General features: G+C 40.5%; 1 protein-coding gene across 5 annotated transcripts in view; it reads right to left on the bottom strand.

Annotated features, from left to right (window-relative positions):
- Tbl1xr1 (TBL1X/Y related 1) overlaps positions 1–21912 on the bottom strand; it is a 151371-nt gene that overhangs the window by 94807 nt on the left and 34652 nt on the right. The window contains exon 1 of one of the 5 annotated variants that reach the window (XM_055625972.1): positions 6697–6759. The exons of the other annotated variants lie outside the window; for them this stretch is intronic. The gene's annotated coding sequence lies outside the window, so the exon portion shown is untranslated. Of the gene's footprint in view, positions 1–6696; positions 6760–21912 lie in introns of those variants that run through there. 5 annotated transcript variants of the gene reach the window in all.

The following is a 21912-nucleotide window of genomic DNA, read 5'->3' as shown; positions in this document are numbered from 1 at the left end:
AGGAGGAGGAGGAGGAGGAGGAGGAGGAGGAGGAGGAGGAGGAGGAGAAGAAGAAGAAGAAGAAGAACGACGAACGACGAACGACAAAAGACGAAGAAAGAAGAAAAAAAATCCCAGGATTTCCTCTCCTGTATGTTTTTGCCTTGCTTCTCTTCATGGTCTATGACACCAGCTGAGGTTGTCAGTACAATGAAGCCAAACTGACAGCAAGGGAGCAGATTGCTCTGTCATTTCTCTAGGTTTTGAGTTGCACCTCAAATTTAGGGCTGATCACTCCACATTTGATCAACCTGCCTATCAGGTTCACAACAATTTTCCCAGCTCTGTGATCCTCAATCATGTCAAATTCACCGATATAACTGTGCTTCCGTGCTTCAACATCACAGTTAGGAACCAAATGATGACTCTAGAGCATGACCTGATGAGGCCAGCATTTGCCTCTCTTCTCAGCATCTATCAGGACATTCATGCATACCATGGTGGCTGCACAGAAGGTGGCGGAAAGAGTACATATAGATTTCTTAATAGTGTATAAATTGTGGCTTGCCCCACTCCCTACTAGTTGAGATACTATTACAAGACATATAAACCCAGGAATAGTAATGACTGGCCTAACTCAGGCAGTAAGAAAATAGGTGCATGCCAGCCAAAAGACAAGAGCCCAGCTTCTGTGCCTTCAAAATGTCTGTAGAACATCCAACAGTCACTTATTCATCCAGCAAAGTTTACTGAAGTGCAGGGGTAGTAGTACATACCTATCATCCGCATTTAGGAGGCAGAGGCAGGAGCATCAAGAATTCAAGAAAAAAAAATTTCAAGAACAGCCTGGAATGTAGCAAGACCCTGCTTCAAAAAGGGGAAAAGAGGAAGGGAAAAAAGAAAAGAAGACTGCATCCTCACTGCTTCATTCCATGAATTCATTACTTCTGTAGTTCTCAAATTTCAGATTACCCTGTACCAAAGTATGCTTTTCAATGAGTACAGAGTCTTTCTACTATTATACAATGATAAACTATATTCTTAGACAAAATTAAAACATTCAAAATAACTTCACTGTTCAAAGTAAGGCCCATAAAAAAAGGGGAAGTTAGAAGACAGACTTTTGGGGCTTCAAGGAGTCACCTATGATTTATAGGCTATCATGTCAGCTGTGGAATACCATGCTTCTTGTTCACTCACAAGTAGCTAGCTATAGACTGAGTGAGGAAAAGAGGCCATGTAAGACTTTAGCGGCTACCAGAAGTGAGAAAAATCAAGAGATATATATTTTAGTGAAGAAAAACAAAATGTAAACAGTAATAACATGTCTTTGAGTACACTGCCAACAGAAGAGAGCAACTCCATATGATCTTGACAAAACAGGAATAACTCAGAGTAGAATTCTAATAACCAAGTTATCTATTTGGTTGGTTGGTAGGTTGGTTGGCTGGCTGGCTGTTTTCTTCAACTCTGTAAACCAGATTATCCTTGAACTGACCATGTAGCTCAGTGTGACTATGAACTCATGACAGTGCTCCTGCCTCTGTCACCCAAGTATTGGGATTACAGGTTACGAGCCGAGCTGATAACCAAGCTTGAAAGAGAAAGAAAAGAGAAAGGAGAAGAAACTGCAGCGGTCCCGCATGTCCATACTCAACACCAAATCCAAACACGGTGGTTTGAGTGGAAATGTTCCTTATAAGCTCAAACATTATTTCAACACCTGCTCTGCAGATGTTGGTGCTATCTGAGATGCTATGAAGAGGTGCAGCCTTACTTGGGGAAAAATAAAAAAAAGCTCAAAGACATAGGGCAGGCTTCAGAAGTGGAATGCCTCACCTACTTCCAGGTCACTCTCTTTCCAGTATGTGGTTGATATGTGACCTCTCAGTTTTATGCTCCTGCAACCGTGAGTGTCACTTCCAGCCATGAATCCCTACCATGATGGACACTTTATTCTTCTATAACGGTAAACCTAAATAAACTCTTAGGTTGCCTTTGAGTTGTGCTGTTTTATCATAGCAACAGATAAGTAATATACCAAATAATCCCACTCCCTAGAACTCAACCACCCATGCTTAGCTCTGGCTGCTTTGTACTTTCCTCAATCAGTGGCTTGATTCCTGATTGTGTAGCAAAATTAGAGTTACAAAGTAGAAACCAAACAACATAAGGAACTGTATTAAAACATCACAGCATGAGGAAGGCTGAGATGAGTAGGATGAATGGATAGCACAAGGAAAGACACCAGTCCTGGGGCAGGTAGTCTTACAAAGGAAGAGATACAGGTACCCTATCTTTGTTTTTATTACCATAGGATGGACTGTTCAAACTGCTCTGAACTGGCAAGAGTACTTGCTGTGCTTCGCTGTGCTGTGGCTGCACTGCACTGCGGCTGCGGCTGAGCTACGCTGAGCTACGCTGTGCTGCCACCCACTGTACAGCTCATTTAATATCTCCAAGACTGCTTCCCACTGTTCCAAAACCATTATCATACTTAGGTTAAGTCTCTGGATACTCCAGACCAATCACAGGGCACAGGAAGATGTCTGAAGAACTCTTCCACCTCTGGACTGCATCTGTATTTCAGCCTGAGCCATTTTCTTCAAGGTCATTTACTGTTGCTATCATTATCACTATCTTTTCCTTCCACAAGCATTGCGATTTGTTACATCAAATATCACAAATAGAAGAACAGGGATACAGCTTCTCAAACAGCCCCTTGGGCCTCCCTAAGCCAACAAGTCTAGGAGCCATCTCCCAACAACACTATAGATGGTCAATTCAGAGAGCTCTTCATTCAGATGGGTAGGCAGCAAGAAGAGAAAATGAGACACTGGGCCTGGCTTCTGAAACCTCAAAGCCCACACACAGTGACATACTTCCTCCAACAAGGCCATACCAACTCCTACAAGGCCATACCTCCTAATAAGTGCCAGTGCCTTTGAGTTTATGGGGGCCATGTAAAGACTGTGCTCTTTAGATTTTTTTTTCTCGCAATCCCACCAGAATTAGACCACCTGTATCTCCATTTACAGGACAAGCCACAGGATGCAGGGGTTTTGTACACTGTTGTTCGGTACCTTCATTCTTGTTTATAACGTTTAGCAATCTTGTTAAATGAATTTGTGCCCACATTCAAAGGCAGTAAGCTCTATTTTCATTTTTAAATGTCATTAGCTTTGGAAGGCATAGTTGTTGGTATTAACTGCTTGACTTCAGTGGATGAGTTTGGGAAGCCTTTGTGAACACATGTGGTGGGTGATCTCTTCTTGAGTTTGTAGCTATGCCCACTGTTTAAAAGACTGCCATGCTTCTTGCAGTATCCTCCCTTGAAAAGCTACTGCAGTGAAGTTGAATCTACACCCATGGCTTCAGTGTGGGCATAATGGTAGTACTTTAGTATTTAGTATTTTAGATCAGAGATCTTGTTCAAGTCCACTAGAGTTAAAATGACACTAGTGTTAGAGACCACTCTGACGGCATGATGGGGGTGTGAATGCTGCCTTGTTGACCCAGAATATTCATAGCTCACTAGTACCACCTTTTCTGTTATTCCAGTCTGAGTGAAGGTTTTATCTGAACTCCTAGAAGTCTGGACATGGGCTTGGTGGTAGTCCCTGTCTTACAGCACCAAGAGGGAATATTTTAACTTCTGCACTCCTGTTGGCTGCTGGTAGAATGCATTCCCTCAGTGAGCATGGTCATACCATGAACAACTCTGGCAGTGATGTTGAGGCTGACCTCAGTACAAACATGTAAGTACATTTTCCATTAGCACGATGTGTGTTGTCATGTTAGCATGCTAGGCTTCTAAACACTTCATGATTGTAACTTCCCTTCAGTTGAAACACTGGGATTAGCCTCCATTTCTACATCTTGTAAGATGGAGTGAGGGTTTTCCTTCATCCTCTTTCCTTCAAACCCATCTCTCTGGGGCTTGTATTTCCAGGTTTCTAGTAATTGATACCTCTGTGTTAGTTGTTTCCATGAAATATGGTATCAAAGGTGTGTCAGATATGAAGGTGGTTTGATGTGTCATGGTTGAATGAAAATGGCCCCTATAGGCTCACTGAGACTGGCACTATTAGGAGGTGTGACCTTGTTGGAGGAAGTGTGTCACTATGGGTGGGCTTTGAGGTTTCAGATGCTCAAGCCAGGCCCAATGTCTCATTTTCTCTTCCTGCTGCCTATGTGAGGACAACATAAACCCCATTTTGTCTCCATTTTAGGAATAGGCCTGACTTTAAAAGAAAAGTCATCAACCCCAGGAACTAGGCCATAGGTCCTTAATTCCAGGAAGATGATCATACAATCCCCTACCCAAGGAACAGCCTGGAGATAACCACAAGAATGGGAAAACATTTTGTCTTAGGATGGGGCATCTGTGCTGGCAGCCTCATCTCATCCTGTAGTTGAACATTCCTGGCGCAGGAAGTAGCCCACGGACCACATGGTCACAAGCCCATTAGGATTTGACGCTTGTAACTTCCTGGCACCCACCAATCAGATTTTAGATTACCTAACCCTTGCTAGAATTTCCCTACTTTCCTATAATCAGGCCTGTGACCTTTGTCTAGGGTCACTGTTTTGTAAAATAGTTTGAGCCTTGCTTGCAGATTTTCACAAAATAAAACATGCTTGCCAATGCCCTATGTGAGTGGTGGTCTCTCTGCAGTGATTTCAGAACTAACACCTGCTGATCCAGATGCAGAACTCTCAGCTCCTGCTCCAGCACCATGTCTGCCTAACATACCTCCAAGATTCCTTCTGTGATAATAATAGACTCAACATATGAACTATAATAAGCCAGCCCCAATTAAATGTTTTCCTGGTAATCATGCTTCTTCACAGCCAAAGAAGCCCTAACTAAGACAGTCTTTCAAAAACAAAGGAAAATCTTAATTAGTGTATTTTAACAACCTAAATGTAACCTCAGAGAACTCTTATGTCTCAGAATAGTACTTTATTTTTATTTTTTATAACCCCTGGACTGAAGCTAGAACCTCCAATATACTGGCCCAAGTCTCACCATAGCAATACAACTCTTGTCAACCTTTCCTTTTTACTTTGAGATCAGGTCTCACAATGTTACCCAGGACAGTCTTGGGTACCTCTGGGGCCCAGACTGTGCTTGTGATTCTTGTGATTCTTCCAGGTCAGACTTTCAAGTAGCAAGGATCATATACTGTACCATCAGGTCTAACTATTTTTTAACTTCTTACTCATAGTATACATTACACAACTTTTTTTTTTTTAATTTAAGTCTTTAAAAGTCCAGTTTCTCCATTGTGCATAACTGCAGCATTGCAAAAAAGGTTTTTCAAGTAAATTGTTTCTAGCCAAGAAATTCCAGGCTTTGCTCAAAAATGAGAATCTAGAAAAAAATCTACAAAAAGAGAAATACCTGAAACTCAACAAAAGAAGGTAAGTTTTAACCAATACATGAAAGACTACTCTAAAAAGCTTTCCTTCCTAAAATATGGCTCAGCAGTACAGTGTTTACAAAACTTGTGGAAGGCACTGGGTTTCATCTCCAGTAAAGCCAAAATAATAACAACAACTAAGGAGGAGGAAACAGATTATTCAAAAAAATATCACTCCAAAGTAATATATATGTACTCATGATTCCAAACTTAGCTTGAGAAATACAGTATTCTGTAGTTCAAGCCTCACAGCAAAAATTCAGGTTCTCAAACTACTATGCCTAAAGCTGGACACTTACCATCTGCCCATTCAACCAGTTTCACCAAAAAAAGAGAAAAGGGACTGCTTCAACTGGGAACATGGCTGCCATCATCAGGACCTGTGTTCATTTGGATCACATAAAAAGCCTGTAAAAAGTGGGGTATGGTAGTACATGCCTATAGTCCCAGCAATGTACAAAAGAGAAGGACAGATCCCCAAGGTTGTTGGCCATCAAGGTCTCCACAGTCCCTTCAGTGTCTGGGAAACAAGATTCCTTTGATGAGGGTAAAGGAAAGGGCTCTGGCACCAACCTCCACGGCAACACAGAAGTTAATCAAACACCATGCCTTTCCATAGTTCAGTCACTTGAGACAAAACCTCTCACTTTCCTTGCTCTCATTTCACTACTTGGAACAGTTTAAGAAAGGATGAGCCTTGAGGGAAAAAGCTCAACAAATGTGGGTGTTACCTAACATAGAAGGGAAATGGAAAGCTAACAAACAGCCTAGTGAATAAGCCAGGAATCCAGGGCTGGGCCTTTGGGCTAGACAATCCTTTTTGTATTGAAGGCAAATCACTTCAGTCTGCCTTACTAGACAGCTATAATCAGCTCTCTCTTCTCTGGGATTCGCTGCTAACTTCTAACTGGAGGCTTGGGAGCTAATCAAATCAAGCTTACCTCTACTCAAAACTCCTGAAAAGCCTCTTTCTCAGGCTCTCATACCTGGATGTAAATACTTGAACTGCAGTTTTGAAGTCTGAATGAAACAACTACAAAACCTACTACATGACAGAAAAAAAAAATTCAGAAACCCAATGTGTTGCAGTCTAATTCCTTCTCAAGTGACTCCAACCACCACAGCAGGTCCTTTTTGCAGCAAGTTTTCTTTAATATTTACTGTTTACGCTTTCAATTCAGACAAGAAGACGATAGGAATACTCAAGAGCTATAAGTGTTAAGTTATTTATTTAAATTACTAGAGAATTTTGAAAATAAGCTAGACTCAGTGAGGAAGTGCTGGCTGGTACCTGTATTCCCATTCCCAAGGAATCGAAGGTAAGAAAGATGCACTTCAGGCCAGCCTGGTCTCAAAGGTCAACAACATTCATGAGAGCCTGTCCTAAAACAGGATGAAAGACGAAGGTGTGACACAAACCAACTTCATATGTATTAAAGAATCAGCGTAGCCTAAACTAAAGGCAAAAAATAAAATAACATTCAGATGGACAAGTTTTTAGGATCCGGAATAAAGCAGTGTTTTCTTAAACAGGGCTAACCCCCACCAACAAAAGAAAGTCAACTGGCATCCCGTATTTTCAACTTTCTAGTTCAAAGGGTATGAGAAGACACCCCATAGAAAACACTCCAGCAAACTGCTCCATAAAGGACTTTGTATCTAGAATATATAAACAAGAACTACAATAAGTACTTCAGTAAGTACCACAGGAAGAAGGAAACAACTGTAGAATGCAACTATGAAACCGACAGGTGTCAAGCTTTCAAAATAATGAAAATGTTCTGTATGTACACATTATCAATTACTACAGTAATAACTCACTTTAAGCTCTAGGAGGGGCCACACATGAAAGCACCTATCTTGATGCTTACCATTCAGGAGGAAGAGGCAAGAGGGTATCTATGAGTTTTGGGCCAGTCTAGACCACACAGCAAATTCCAGACTAGCCAGGGCGACATAATAAGACTACCTCAAAACTAAGATGAGATAAATAAACTCTAGGTGGCTAACCAAGTGTACATAATACAGAGTAAGAAGTGCTGGCAGTGTGTCTTCACGGTGATTAAAATAGGTCCTTAAAGTATTTGATTTTTACATTATCAAATTTAAAAAGTTTTTTTAATTATTTATTTTAATTTTCTGTGTACTGGCGTTTTGCCTACAGGTGTATCTGTGTGAAGGTGTCAGAAATCCTGGAGCTGGAGTTACAGACAGTGGTGAGCCTCCATGTGGATGCTGGGAATAGAACCCAAGTCCTCTGTAAGGGCAGCCAGTACTCTTAGCTGCTGAGCCATTTCTCCAAGCCCTTAGACTATCAAGTTTAGAAGTAAAGAAATTATCCTTCCAAATGGTGAGAAGGCTCGGCAGGAAAAGGTACTTACATCAAGCCTGATGATCTGACTTTGATCCCCAGAGTTCATACTGTGGAGGGAGAGAACCAGTTTCCTTAAGGTGACCTCTGACTTAAGGTTTGATACTGTACACACAAACACTCTCAAACTCACACACACACCATACATACATACATACATACATACATACATACATACATACATACATACACACATATGTTCATGCACACATAAATGTAGTTTTAAATTTTTTAATGGTTTTAAAATTAAAATTACTCTTCAAAGTGATATGATTTTAAATTTACATATGATTAACAAAAGTGTGGTGTCATTAACAGCTGTACTGGCCTGATAAAGCTGGTATGAAACAAAGCATATTTTAAAAGAGTATCTAGGCTGGAAATGGCTGCTCCTCTTTAGAGGCAGGAAGACCTGCTAAAACACAGCTGGGTCTCACCAACAGCATTTCTAACAAGTTACCACAAGCTCTGAAATTCTGCCCGAACCACACTCAAGAGTTATTACACTTCAGGATCATCTCAGATTATCCTTTGGAGAATAAAACATGTAATATTAAGGATACAGTAATCACTTGTCAGACTTCATTTATCAAACAGATGTTCAGTAATAAAAATTAAAATACAAGGGAAGCAGCCGAGAGGCTATGTACGTTACAAGCCAAAGACACCATGCTGAGCTGAGGGGGTTGCAGCCACTACAACTTCAGAACCACGACGTGTGGAGAGAAGCTCTAGTGTGCTGTATGGAAGCATCACCTGTCAATAATAATCTGATGGCCTATTACCTAAGGCAAGAAATAGGAGGTAGGAGTTCCAAGAGAAAGAGATGAATTCTGAGATAAAGTGAGATGTGGGAGATTCGTCTCAGACTCTGAGGAAGACAGACACATGAAACTGAGTAGAGGTAACCAGCCATGTGGCAGTACTTCATTATTTCAGGAATTGGAGCACAAAGGAAAAGCTGAGGCTATAAAGATGCCCTTTGCACCCAAGCACAAAGAAATGAGCCCTCTGTGCATGACCCAGGGCCAAAAAAATAACAATCCTGAGGACTGATGTTGACCATTCTGAGGATGTTTATAGTGTGTCATCAGTAAACACTGGGCAGGCACATGAATGCATGCTGTGATAAAACATGAGCAGCCTTAATACAGCAAAGTTGTATGTACATCTTGAAAGAAATTAAATTATCATTCATATTTGAACCTATGATTTTGGATTATTACTCTTGATGCACCTCCAGAAACAAACTATCTTAGAGTTTCATTGCTTTGAAAAGACACCATGACCAAGGAAACACTTATAAAGGAAAACATTTAATTGGGGCTGGCTTACAGTTTCAGAGGTTTAGTCCATTGTCATCATGGAAGCATGGCAGCTTACAGGCACAGTGATAGAAGAGGCAAGAGTTCTACATCTTGATCAGAAGACAGCAGAAGGAGCCTGGATTCCACACTGGGTGGAGCCAGATCATAGGAGACCTCAAAGCCTGCCCCACAGTGACATATTTCCCCCAACAAGACCACACCTACTCCAACAAGGCCACACCTCTTAACAGTACCATTTACAATGGGCCAAGCATTAGAATACATGATTCTGTGGAAGCCATTACTGTTCAAACCACCACACACACACTCTTCTGGACACAGAGCTCTGGGAGAGGTGAGGTGTGCACACAGTGTAACGTGTTTCGGGGCTTAGGAGCAATGACTAGGTACTGCTGTTTACTCAGCTGTTGCCACAAACACTGGAAATGATAGAGCCAATCTGATGGACCCTCCAGCTCAATGTGAACTTTTGAATGTTGCCTAAACTGCAAGAGGTGTCCACACTCATCTTGTGTGCAGGCACACTGGTGAGCAAGACATCCAGTGTCTGAGAGCACAGAAGCCAATGGCCTTGGCTTTTAGTCTCTAAGCAGAAAAGGAAGCAAGGTGGGAGCAGTGATAGAAGTGCTCAAGTTCTAATTCAAAACAAGGCTTAAACATGCTTGGAGATGATTAACAATATGGCAAAGAACACCTAACTGAATGTGCTACAGATTTGTGAATGTTTTGGCCTGGTTTTAGTTTTTACTAAACTCTGACAGGTTACCAGACAAAAATACAAAAATTAAGACCCTATCTCCAAACAATAAAAAAATTAGGAATTCCTTGGCTGGCTGTTTCTGTGTTTTGTAGAAGTCCCTGAAAAACAAAGGTACATAACCTTCATTAGATGCTACTAATGAGGACTCCACTTAACTTGAGAAGGAACTTTTGCTGTGGTGGGAATCCTCCATGACCAGCAGAAGGATATACAGCTTTCATGTCCATTTGTTCTGGCACAGTGACACCCCAGCTGGCCACCCACAAGAAACCCCTTCAGTGACTACTGCTAACACTGCGCTTAAGCACACTACCATTGGAGATACAACTCTCACTCAGTTCCAGGTATTGGCTGCAGCTTAACCAGCCAAAAGGGAGAAAAGATCAAACCCTGAAACTGAGGAACTTCTGAAAGCTGGGGTAGACAGTGCATGTTCAGCAGTGCACTGTGCAGGGGTAAGCACCTATGCAGCCAGAATCTAAGCCTTCAGTGTAACGATTCCAGATTGAGCCTAAAGCCCTGTGTAGTATGAGGAGATAAAGACTGAAATTATCCATAATGTGATCAAAGGGACTATGTCAAAGTGCCAACATAGGGTCTTTCCAGGCAACACGACCAAGAGACCACTTTAAGTGGTAAGTTACTACTCTATGTGAAACTTTGGGAGAGCACAGCTAAATACTGTAGAACTGGAACCACAGCCAATGACATACCACCCACTATGCCAGCAAGCAAGGATCTTATTAGTTAATGAAGACCTGCTGAAGTTCTCCCAAGGGGCTACAGAAGACAAAATCCAGCATGTGCTTCCAGGGACCACTGTGTGGATCCCCAACAAACAATATGGTGACTTATATTTACACATAACCCATCCTGTTGACCCAAATCTGTGTGTCCACCTGTCTTGGATATGCATGAAGGTGCAAAAGGGCTGCTCAACTAGTCACATATCAGAACCTCTAGAGACTACTTTACCCCTGTCCTGACACAGGCTCACTAAGACATCAAAGCTGTTACTGGGTTTGTTTCTTAAGCAGAAGTCATGGGTCTTTCACTTGTACAACCAAACATTAATTTAAGCTTCAGCTACATTTTAGAGTTATCTACTTACCTGATTCCTGACTACTCTAGACAAAACACTGATTAACCAAACAAGGAATAGAAGAAATTGTGAGTGCTTACTACCTGCTTCAACTATAGTAACAAGCTTCATTTTATTCATTCAGCAAATATGCACTGCTTCAAGAGGAAACCACTAACACGTGAGCAACTGATGGTTTATTCACAGCCTTGGTGCTGAACACTAGGAGGTGTTAGCAGCAAGACTCAGCCCTTCCCAGTAAGTTAGTGTGACCAGAAGGCTTCCTTGTTTTTTAAGCTTTTCTTCTAAGAAAGACGTCAATCTTTTGTAATACATCTAGAAATTTAGGTTTAAAAAAAAAAAAAAAGATAATTTGTTTTTAAAAAACAGAAGCTTACACTGTCAGGGCTTTTTCACTGCCACCCGCTTCAACTGGCATATTACTACTGACACACCAAAATGACTTGACCCTGTCCTTCATGATTCCCACAGTGAGAAACACCCTTCTACTCCTGTGAGCTTCACGCAACTTCTCATGTCTACACACTTTCCGATGCTGATGACAATCACTTCATTCTTGGGTATTAACCTCACCTACTGAACTGCAGTCTATGGTAGCCCAGTGCCTTCCAACTCCCAGCACAGCCTCAGAACATTGAAAAAGGTGCTCAGCAGACATATATACAAGGATTCAATAAAGTAGCATTGATTCATCCCAAAACAACAATAAAATCATGGCAGGCCTTAGCAGAGAAATTAAATAAAATCCTTTCCATATGACTATACTTAACCTAGCAGAATAAGAATAGCAAAATGAGTAGTTCAAAACCTCGTTTTATTTTTCAGCTGATCAAGTAACTCAAGAGTTCTCTTAAAAAATGAATTTGTATAAAACAACAAGTCATTTGTTATATTGATGACAAATGATGCATTAAATATCCTGGTAGATTTAATCTGATCACTGGCTGAAAATAGGTAGATCCCTATAAAATTAAGGCCAGTCTGACTACACAGTGAGTTCCCCACCAGCCAGGGGCACAGAATTAAGAGCCTCCCCCACTCCCACCCCAAAAAAATACACTAAAAGGACCCCAGGTTGTCTTCTAACTTCCACATATGTGCTATGTATATATGCACACATGCACACACATAAGCCTTGTTAAAACAAATAAGTACCTTGGGATACAGACATAACAGCATGTCTTTAATCCCGGCACTTGGGAGTTCAAGGCCAGACTGAGTTACACAGGGATTTTTCTAGGCCAGCCAGTTTATAGCCCTGTCTCAAAACATAAACACCTCTTTGCTGTGGCCTGTGTCTCAACATGCTGCTGCCTGAGAACTACAGAGGTTCAGTTATCACAAATTCTCTTCCGAACAAGAATCATTCCTCCATAGTATAACCAACATCACAGAAAGCATGAAAGATTCAGGAGCCCTGAATGTTTAAAATGATCTCATTTGTAGTATCATGCACTACAATCATTCTGTGATATCTGCTTAATATATTATCTTCCTGTCTGCCCTTTGTGGACTGAAAGTAATGGCTTACCTATTATTTACTGTTTTAAAACTTTTTTACACTTTTATTGTTATATGTTTGTCTATTGTTCATAGTTTTAAGATTTTATATATATATAAAATGAATTTTATATTCATTTTATATTTTATATATATATTCATTTTATATATATTTTATATATATATATATATATATATAGAGTGGGTATATAAGTGATGACACTGTGTGAGTATGGAGATCAAAGGACAACTTTGAAGTTTCTCTCCTTCCACCATGTAGGTCCCAGGGATCAAACTCAGGTCGTGAGGCTGGCAACAAGCACCTTTACCTGCTCAGCCATCTCACCAGCCTTATCTGTTCATGTTCCCATTCTTATCATGGTGCTTGAGATTGTGTTACTGTGTAAACACAAAGCCTTTATTGTCACTGCTGCTCTTTTCATGCTTCATAGTAGCATGGGAAGTACTATCCACATTTTGACATTTCAGAAGCAAATGAAATCCAGAATACTCAAGTCACTGCAGGAGAAAATAGAGGAAATTTCTTATTCTGCTTTTATTTTTGATGGTTTCCAAAGTAGGAACAGACAAGGAAGAAACAGCTGTGTGAAACTCTATAAATACAGCCAATTTAAGGAGCTTGGGAAGTGTGGTTTAGAGATACTTCACATGGCAGTGCAGGGCAAAGAAGTGACCAACAGTAACACCAAGCTAATCACTCTGAATTATCGGTAATTGTTCATGACATTTATAAACCTATCAAAACACTGACAGTGTCGTTACAAACACAAAAAATAAAAATTGTGGAATTAACATTCATTTAGTATTACTTAATGTAGAAAATTATAAATTGTAAGTCTGTAAAAATTGTTTTTTGTGAATTCAATCAAGTACTATGAAAGGCATGTGTCCTCAACACAAACTCACCATCTTTTCTCAGTCTTAGGCAACAGCTACCACTTTCTGAAACCAGGTCTCTGTGTGCATGTGTGTGTTTGCGTGTGTGTGCAAGCACAAACAAGTGTGAGTGCAGGTGCCCACAGAGCCCTGAAGGTGTCAGATACCCTGGAGCTGCGGTTACTGTCCTTATGTCCACACTCACTTTCACTCCTTTTACATTCAACTCAAATTTTACTTTAAACATCATATATGTGTGTGTGCGCTTTCTATGTTTATCCATGTTTGCCTGCTTGTCTGTCTGTATATTGTGTGACACCAGGAACTAGAGAGGCAGACAGTGGTGAGCCACCATGTATGGGAGCTAGCCCTGGCCCTCTGCAGAGGCAGCAAGTACTCATGCCCACTTGTTACTTACTGGAAGTTTGCCTCTGTGACAATCAGATATGGGATAATTGGAGTTATGAGGATGCACAGGCCCACAGCTCAGAAAGGAAAACAGATCCACATAGAAATGTGGTAACTGCTGAAAAAAATGAATCAAGTTACATATGACATGACAAATCAAAAAATGAAAAGAATGGCAGGTGTGGTGGTATATACCTTCAATCCCATCACTCCACACACCAGTGACTATCTGGGAGTTCAAGGCCAGACAAGTGGTCTAACACAAGTTCCAAGCCAGCCAAATGTACATGGTGAGGCCCTATCTCTTTTGTCTTTTGTAGGGAGGGGAAAGTGATTATATGAAGATAACCATAAAGAGAGAGAGAACCAGAAGAGGAAACAATCCTATTGCCCATTGGTGCAAGAAATAAAATATTGCCAGAACATAAAAGTGGTAGAAGTTAAGACATAAAAAGATATTCAGTATTTCTTGTAAGAAAAAGCAAATTACGATTTCACTGAAGGGAGGAAACTATGACGCAGTTGGTAGAACCCTTGCCTGGCGTGCACTGGCTGTGCACTTCAGGTCCACATAAATACACAGGGTATGCCTACACCAACACTCAAGATGCAGAGGAGGAGAACCACAACTTCAGTATCTTCCTTAGCTGTGCAATGAAGTCTAGACAGCCTGAGCCAGAGACCGCATCTTTAAAGGGGGGAGGGAGAGATTTCATGATTCTCCAGAGTATAGCCGAGCAAAATGAGTTACAGACATTCATTCAAGCTTCAGGGCCATTGGAAGTGAGAAGCGACAGACAGGCAAGATATAAGCCAGAGGCTGGGGACGTGGCTGGATCAGCAGTTACACAGGTCTTTTCAACTGTGTGAAACTCGCCTTCTTTTGTGAATGATCCTAGCTTCATCTTGCAGTTCAGTAAACATCACAGTCACATGTATATGCTACTTGTATATGGTGTGGCAATCACAGAATTTCCAGGGAGAAAGCTCCTGACAGTCAAATTCAAAAGCACATGTATTTTTATTTTGATTAAAATTTCACTGAATTTATCCTCCAAAATATGCTCACACTCACAAAAATAACTTGTTCCCAATGTTATTCATGGCAGTATTATCAAAAGGAATGAAACTACCTGTTGTGCAATAATATGGCCCTAGCAATATTACAGAATCTAGTTGAAAAAATTAAACACCTTTTCACTTATGGGCCTGATCCTAACATACTGTTAAACTAAAAGTGGGAAAGAATCATGAGCAAAACTGTATAACAAAGGATTTTTTAAACAGGATACAAGTCATGAAAGAGGATACAAAGTTAATTTTCTCTCACTGATGATGCATCGTTTTCCAGTTCTTTACAATAAAAGTTGAAAGAGCAGGTTACACTTTTGTATATGACACTATCACCTCTGGAAGGAATCTCAAGAATTAGCAATGCCTGAGGAAGGTGGAGGCCCCAAGTCCCTGCAAACTAGTGGAGAAGTCCCTTTACTGCATACCTTTCGATGTTTTAATTCCAACCATAGAAAAATACCCAAAGCTCTAAACAATTAAGCCTAATTAATACCCGTGACTTAAAAGAGAAGCAAAAACAGAGAGTCATTAAGAGATGGTCAGAGCCCCAACTCATGAAGCCACCTGAACCGAAGGCTTCAGAGAACATGCTCAGAACAGTTCGGTCCATCAGACACCCCAAAGCAAGGAACCTTAAGACCACTTGATGTGAGCATCCCATAAAAAGATTACAGAGCTTAAAGCATGAGAATATAAGGAAGCAGAGGGCAGACATGCATAGTGTTTTCATCACTCAGGAATCAGCAGTGTAAAGGGAAGACTATTTCCACACATGCTGTAAGGTTCTCGACATCTCCCTTCTAAATGGTACAGGGGCATAATAAGAACTTACATCTGAAGGGAAATCAGCATTTGCCAGTAATTACTAACCATGGCCTTGAATGCAGTATTTCCCACACCCAATACTTCCCATGCAAGATACTTCCCATTCTCACCCTGCATTTGCATAAACAGCGAGGTACCACCCCCCCCCCCCCCCCCCCCCCCCCCCCCCCCCCCCCCCCCCCCCGCCCCCACCCAGGCGCCCCCCCCCCCCCCCCCCCCCCCCCCCCCCCCCCCCCCCCACCCCCCGTGCACTCAAGGAGGCGCACTAACACACGCAGGCACAGTTTACCTGTCTGGTGTGGGAAAGGAGCACTCGCTGCTACTTTTTAATTGGTACCCACCTGATGATAAATACTGAAACAGATTTATTTGTTTGTATTTTGCTTGAATGGGGGAATTGGCGGACTCTGCCTAAACGGTTTTTAACCTTGCATTCAGCCTCCTTGGAACTAGGATTGCAGGAAGGCACAGAACACATTCTTTTCCTGACTGTCATTTTTGTTTGGGGGTGACAAGAAGCTTATATTCCGATGCTAATTACTGGCCCTCATGATCGGGTTACTGCCTGGATACACCTATCCTTGTTGTGTGAACCTGCTTAAGACACTATATCTAATTGGTTGAGTAAAAGGCCTAAAACCTAGGCAGGGTAGAATGGGGTAGGCTTGGCTAAAGGTTCCTGAGGACAGGAGAATCATGGGATAGAGACAGCAAGATAGGAAGAGATGAGGAAGGAGGATGCCGTGATGGGTTGGCTTGGAGAAAGAACCATGTGGGCTGGGAGGAAGGACTCCAATAATGGCATGGAAAGACCCAGATGAAAAATACAAGCCAAGTATTTATATGATAATGAATGGATTGTAGCCCAAATAAAGATGGTTATGGCGGATGGCACTAGATGGAGGCTGGGAGGTGTATGGTGAAGTGTTGAGACAGCACGGGTGAAATATCTGCCTAGCCCATGGTAAATAAGGCAGTTAGAAAATCTAACAGGTGTCTGTGTTTTATGATTTGTGATAGTGGGTTGAATAATTCTGCTGCAATAATTATAGGGATAATAATAAATATTTAGCCCAACACACATCACCAACAACACACTTTGGAGAACATTTTGCATTTCTAATTCTTCCTCCAAGACAATCAGCAACACACATAACTGAAGCTGTATTTGTCTAAACACAGAGACGCTGAAGGGAGAATCAAATAGACAAAGCCACAATGAGAGAGAGATGCCCCTGCCTCTCCACACCACTGCACCTGATGGCATGGAATGTAAGACACTGAGGTACCATAACTAAAAGACTACCACCCCACAATGATAAGGATACTTAAGAGCTCTGATTAACTTTCATCAAATTTTAAGATATTTGGGTAATTCCTGGCATCTTCCAATACAAGCAAGATTCCTTGTCTACTGTCATGCAGAGTCTAGCAGCACAGGAAATAACTTAAACAACAAGTACTTAAAAGTACTCAAGGGGTTGACTCCACAAGGACAGAACTGATGATCCAAAAGCACTGTGTCAGTGTTCTTTTGTCTGTTTCCACTCTGGTTTCATTCAGCTCCCAGAGTTCTATACACCTTCCACACTCTAAGTGACCTCAGCAGACACAAGCACACTGGATGTGAGCAGATACACCCACACCCCATGTGACCTTGGCAGACACACCCACACCCCCATGAGTTCAGCAAACATGTCTCAATAGATAATGAGTGGGAGAGACAGCTCAGCAGAAATGCAGGACTGAAGATCTGTGGTTTCCAGACCTCTAATCTTACAATGAAGGAACTACATAGAACCTCCAGTCAGCCTTGGGATTAAATCATACTGCCCCTCATTCTGCTGGCAAAAACATAAATTGTCAAGGTAAGTAATTGAAGATATCCACCAGTCAAGACTCAGACAGCCACTGACCTACAACCTGGCCTCGCTTCCTCAGGGTTTCTTTAATTCAGTGAATTACTGTGTCCTTCCTCTTTTCCTTCAGGTAACTAGGACTCTGTTGCCTGCCAACAAAAAACTGAGAATCTAAAAAAACTAAATGTGATAGAGGCCCGTAGAAGCAACAGCACAGCAACAAGCACAGACCATGCCGAGAGCAGGATGGCCCACAGAGAGACAAAGAACTAAGCTGTAATGCCAAAATGGTAGGCTTGGAGACCTAACACTGCTGCTGCTGAGAACACAGAAAATTCAAGTCCCTGATAAGACTGTTCTAAACACGAGACAGCTAACCATGAAGCTACAAAGAGAATCCACGAGCTATGGCTGCACAGAGCTCCCAGCTGTGACAGCACTCCATAGCTATCCCATGGCCTTGTGAGCTGGGGTAACTGAAGAAATACTATACACCTCCAGTTACCAACCTGACTTCCTTATTATATTTCTAATACAAGAACATCCTTCTCATCCTGGACGATAGGTTTATCTGTATATTTCTGTAGGAAAAAAATGTATCACAAAAGAAAACACTCAAATTTAAATGTCAGTGTCTACTAGCTTACATATAACAAAACATACAATAACGGTCAGGTTCTAATTATTAAATATATCATTCCTAACATATCCCAGCACTTTCTATGTATTTCTGTATTCCTCGAAATTTAGCTGTGTGTGTGCGTGCACATGTGTGTGAGTGTGTGTGTACCCAAGTAAGACAAGACAAAAACCAGGACACTTCCTGGTAAGATGGCAGACGAAAAGATCCCTTTACATGACCCCAGGAAAGTCAGTAAGACAGAGAGAAAAATAGAGCATTAAAATTTCACCAGAACAGATGAAAGAGAATACTCCAGCCAAATACAGCTCCAACAAGGGCTCCTGGTACAGGAAGGGAAGAAGCCCCATTAAGAAAGGCTGATGCCTCAAGCATAGGCTGAGTGATAAGATCTCCAAATAAAACTGAAAATGACATATTGAAAATAGATACACAAACCTAAATGCAAAAACATGAAGAGCAAGGCAACCTGAATCCTCCACCTCACAACTCGACTCAGATATACAAACAGGAAAATTCATACCAAGCCTTCAAAAGCTTACTACTAAAAATGATAAGTTATCCTCAAGAGGATAAAAAAACATAAATTCACTCCATGACCTGGTAAGGACAGTCACACACAAACATGTAGAAGCAAGCAGAAGCAGAGAGAAAGGAAGTAATATAAATTAATAAGAATAGTCAAAAGCATGGAAAATTCTCCAAGAAAATTGAGATTTTGAGGGAAAAAATTAGAAACGGTAAAAATATTATTAACAGACTCACCAAGAGGAGTATCAAAGATAGAACACAAGAAGGAGAAAATAATATACCCAAAAGTGAAAAAGGAAACAAGTAAGTGAATGTGACAAGAAGGTCATGATATGATCAACAGACCAAACATACACAGTACAGGAGCTGAAATTCAAATTAAAGACATGAGAAACCTATTCAATGAAATTATACCAGAAATATTCTCAGACTTGGAGAAACAAAGGATAGGAGGCATTTAAACTACAAACAAGATCAGAAGACAACTTCTTTATAACACACCACAGTCAGAAACACAAAGAAAAAAATATTAAAAGTTGTAAGGGAAAAAGTACATTACCTACACATGGCAGCATATCAGAGTAACACCCAATTTTTAACCAACAATTCTAAAAGCCAACAAAACATGGAACAATATGTATTAAACGATGAGCAAATACAAAACAAAATTTTGCTATATCCAGCAAACCTACCCTTTTAAGGTTGACAGGGAAATAGGACCCTGGAGGGAAGCACAAGGAAGAGCACCAGCACTGTAGAAAATGCTATGCACAAAAATATGATGCATAGAGGAGGGAAGGGGAGACAACACCCCTCATAGGAATATCATGAGACAAACAAGGGAACCCATCAGCCCAACATGAAACTCAAATACCTTGGGGGAAGGGGATGTATCAGTACATATATAAGAGAAGGAAAGAAGCAAACAATAAAACACAACCAACTAGAAAAACAACCAATGAAATTACAGAAATTAGTAAATCCCTCTGAATGACAATCTTAAGTATAAATGGCCACAACTCACCAAAAGAGACACACAGACTATCTGAATGAGTTGAGAAAGAAAAAGAAAAACAGATCCAACTTTAAGATGTCTTGAAGAACACTTCTCCAGCAAAGCCACTCACAGACTAACAAGAGCTGGAAGTCAACATATTTAGAAAAAATAAAAGCCAAAGCCAAGTCATGTTCATATCTCATAGAGGAGACGTCAAAAGCCAAAATAAAAGAAACGAAAAGACCACTACACATAATTGAAGACAATTCATCAATAAGACACAACAATTTTAAATACATAGGCACAAAATTACATAACTCCTGATACTAAAACAGTAGATGACTTCAATAGTCACTTTCCTGTTTAGATAGATCATCTAAACTAAAAATACAAAAATTGCAGAGAGATGGCTCTGACCACTACACGTAGACCATGGTGCACAACACACACACATACACACAAATGTTTTTTTTTTAAACTGGAGAGATTAAAAATTAATAACTTAATGATTACTCCAGATTTCAGTACAGGAACAACACAGACTTAAACGTAGAAAGTGATAGAAAATTAAATAAAGATCAAGGTACAAATTTAAAGTATGAAGACCAAAATAACAAAACATAAATCATTCAATCAAAAAGTTGGTTCATTGAAAATACACAAGATTGAAAAAAAACTCTAGGCCAAACTACCAAAAGAGGGAGGAGAGGACACCAATTAACAAAAACAGAGGTGGGTCAGGAAGTGCTAGGGAAGCCTCAGTGAAATCCGGGAGCTTCAAGCTGCTTTAAAATCTTGTATTTAAAAATGTAGAAAATACATAAGAACTAGATAAAATGCTAGCCAATTATGAATTAAAATTAAATAAAGATATAAACGATTTAATCTGATCCATAACCAACAAAACTAAAGCAGCAAAAGTCTCTGTGATGGCTACTCTTAGCTGTCAACTTGCCTGCATCTGGAAGGAAAACCCCAAAATGGAGGCCTACGTGTGAGTGATATTTTTTTAAATTTGGCTTTATGTGAAGTGGGTGGATCCACTTCCAGTCTGAACCCTTGGGGTACGAAAGACACACCCAGCCTTTAATCCCTAGGGCACACCTTCTGCTGGAGGCCTATATAAGGGACACGGAAGAAGGAATCTTTTGCTCTTTGCCTGCTTCCTCTGGCCTTCCTAGCAACACCATTCCTTCTCTGGCATTAGAGTCTACTTCTTCAGGATTCCAGTATATAGTGAAGACAGCTAGATATCCAGCCTCATAGACTGAGCAACTACTGGATTCATGGACTTTGGGTACACAGCCAGCCACTGTTGGATTAGCTGGAACACAGCCTGTAAATCATTCTAATAATAATCCCCTTCCTATAAAAAGATTCATTTTATAAGTTCTTTTACTCTAGAGAACCCTCCTGACTAATACAGTCTCTCACAAGGAAAAGCCCAAGATCATGATTCACTGCCGAATTCTACCTAACCATGAAGTTTGAGATCAGTATTTCTCAAACTGTTCCACAAAGCAGAAGAAAATACATACTAGTGAATTCATTCTTAAAACAAAACAAACAAACAAACAAAAAGGGTGTTGCTCCTAGTATCAAAACCAGATGACACCATAAAGTATCGCTCTAGTGTCCTGATAAACACAGATGCAAAAACTTTCAATTATCTGCCTGGAAATCATATTTAAGAACACATTACAAAAACATACAGCACCGTTAATTAGGTTCCTACCATGGAGGTAAGGTTGGCTTAACATATATAAGTCAAAAGATGTACAACAATACAGAGTTAAGGACAAAAACCATATGCTCATCTCAATGCACAAACATCTATGACATAAATTCAACATCCCTTGCTGATAAAAGCCCTCAAAAACAAACAAGGAAAGAACAGCTCACAAACACATCCACGGCTACACATAACATATCAGCCAACACTAGACAGAAAAATGATTTTTTTTCTTCAAAATCTGCACCAGGACAAGGGTATTCACTTTTATTCAAAATAGTACTCTCTTACCTAGAACAGTAAGAGAAATATAAGAGATATAAAAAGAAAAATTACTGTATTTGCATACTAAACACATCTATACTTGAAAGACTCTAAAGGCTTGACCACAAACCTCTCAGGCGTGATACTTTCAGCAATACTGTGGGATACAAATATACATACATACATACATACATACATACATACATACATACATACATA

This window comes from Psammomys obesus, unplaced genomic scaffold (assembly GCF_907164565.1).
Source record: "Psammomys obesus unplaced genomic scaffold, mPsaObe1.curated_primary_1811, whole genome shotgun sequence".
In the NCBI taxonomy this organism is placed as follows: Eukaryota; Metazoa; Chordata; class Mammalia; order Rodentia; family Muridae; genus Psammomys; species Psammomys obesus.
Note: the sequence above shows the minus strand (reverse complement) of the source record. Positions and strands in the feature narration are given on the sequence as shown.